Genomic DNA, 2,666 nt, shown 5'->3' with positions numbered 1-2,666 from the left:
CAGAGTCAGGAAAGAATAAACAGAGTTCAAAGATGAATTTTGCTTAACTAAGATGTTATGCAATTTTCAAAACAAGAGAGGAACAAAAACAAAGTTTTCAAATTGGTAAAGAGGGCATTAGCCATATAAAAATCAGACATCGATCTAACAAGGAAGGAAAAAAAAGGAGAAAAGAAAAAGAATTTAAGGGGCTGGAGAGATGGCTCAGTGGTTAAGAGGGTAAGAGCACTGGCTGCTCTTGCAGAGGACCTGGGTTCGGTTCCCAGCACCTACATGGAAGTTAACACCTATCTCTAACTCCAGTTCCAGGGGATCTGACACCCTGTTCTGGCCTCTGCAGGCATTGCACACACATGGTACACATACATACAGGCAGGCAAAAACTTAAACATATAAAATAAAATTCTTTAAAAAAAATCTTAAAAAAGAAGTGTAAGAGATCAAATATAAAGCTATTTGGAAGATGGCAAATTTGATTCCAAATGTATAACAATTACCCAAAGGGAGAGCAACTAAATGTTCCAATTATGTTCAGACTGTCGAATTGGTTTAAAAAATTTTGCTTTTATTAGCAGGAGACACATTGAAGACATGAAGATAAAGAAAGGTTGACAATGAAGAGGTGCACACTGCACTAACCAAAGGAAGCTGATATGTCTCCAAAAAAAAGAAACAAACACAAACTCTGAGACGAAGGCACTACGAGGCAGAAAGCCTTACTACAGATAAAGAAGGAGATTTTGTACTGATGAAAGTTCAGTTAGCTAAGCAGATGTTGCTTTAATTAGCAGAAACCTTGAAATTGTGACAGAATCACAAGATTATATACAGCAAAAACTGAGAGCCAACAAAGAGAAGTAAAGCGCCTCGTCTTATCTATGGGGAAGGCACGCACAACGGTAAAACACGTCCTTTCCAAGCACATGAATTGAATATTGTCTAATATACACATGTAATAGAGATTGTCAATGTCTTTCATTGGTGGTCCAAAATGCTTATTTGGAATAAGCACACATGTTATCTGTATGAAGAGAAGCAGACTAGATGGTCTCCAACCCTAGGAGTTTCCAGTAACGCTGAAGACATACATACACCTGCATTTTCAGCATGAGTGTGGCTAGGAGCCTCATGGTGGAGGGCACTAGTTGGTGTTGTTCAACATGCACCCTATGATGTGTACATTGCAATGGCTATTCAGAGACAAGGAAATGGCACACAGATTAAGTAATTTTTTCAAGATAGTTTCTTTAGTAAATGACAGTGTTAAGACTCAAACTTGCCTTTTTATGTGCAATGAACCCATTCTAGAAAATACTCCTTTGAGACTGAAGTAAGGAAATAGGCGTTCTTATAAAAGAATCTCTAGTAATATTTGGAAGCTGTCTTTGTATAGCATTGACAGAGGCTTAAGTGTTTGTGATGTGAAAGTGTTACACTGAGCACAGTAAGTGTTTGATAGAAGAACCATCTTGAAAAGACAGTGCTAAGGATTCAGAGCATGAGGATGGCTGAGGGAAACGATCTAGCATGCATCCCACATAACAAAAATAGAAAATGTCTCTCCTACATGGCCTCTCATTCCACTGAAAATCCTTTTCTGCTAGTTCAAGTTCATACTTTTCTCATTGCTTATAGTTCTGGAAATGAATCTTGATTTCAAAAGGCCGTCTTTCACGACAAAGTGAGAATCAAATTGTAAATTCCTTCCTTTCAAGTTTTTAGAATATGCATTATCTGTTTTATCACTTACCACAGGGAGAACACTCAGATAAGTATAATTACATAGTTTTTGTTTTTCAGTCAAGTATTTAAACATATTCAACATTTTAATAACTAAGCCCACATTACCTTCCGTCATGCGTTTTAATATTTCTGGGTTGAGCATGTCTCATCTTCTTAATTTCTCCACATCTGCCCCTCAGCCCCACAGCTTTGCTCCAGTAAAGCCATTAGACTTATTTTCCCCAAATAGAGATCTGAAGTGAGGAGGAAGGGATAAACAAGAAGGCTGGGGGAATGGAGGAGGGTGGGACTAAATAAAGCAAGATATGTGTGTGAAAATATGACCATGATACCCATTTCTTTGTATAATAAAAAAATTTTAAAGTAGCTATTGGAGCTGGGGAGATGGTTTGGTGGATAAAGTTCTTGCCATACAAGCATGAGGATCAGTGTTCGGATCCCCAGAACCCACGCAAATGCTGGACAGGTGTGGTGTCAGCCTATAATCCCAGTGCTTGGGAGGCAGAGACTGGAGATACCCAGAGCAAGCAGACTAACAGACTAGCCAAACTGGCAAGCTCTGGGATCAGCCTGCTTCAGTAAAGTGGAAAGCAATTGAGAACAATTCCTAAAATCAACCTCTGGCCTCCACATGGACCCTATATACATGTACACATACACACATATGAGCATGTATGCACATAGTTATAGCATGCACCCTTATATACATGTACACATGCACACATATGAGCATGTATGCACATAGTTATAGCATGCATGTTTCATGAAGTTCTTGAGAAGCACTAAGTGCTTAAATGGTTGTTACAAGAAATGAACAATTGAGACCTCTTGGGGATCACCGCTTCTGGACCTGGCCCCGCCCTCACCTCCCTCTACTTCCCTGTTCCTGCAACACCCACCAGCCTCTTTCTGGGGCTGACAGC

The sequence above is a fragment of the Nannospalax galili genome, unplaced genomic scaffold (genome assembly GCF_000622305.1).
Source record: "Nannospalax galili isolate Female #2095 unplaced genomic scaffold, S.galili_v1.0 scaffold816, whole genome shotgun sequence".
NCBI lineage: Eukaryota > Metazoa > Chordata > Mammalia > Rodentia > Spalacidae > Nannospalax > Nannospalax galili.
The sequence above is the reverse complement of the archived record's forward strand: the minus strand, read 5'-3'. Positions refer to the sequence as shown.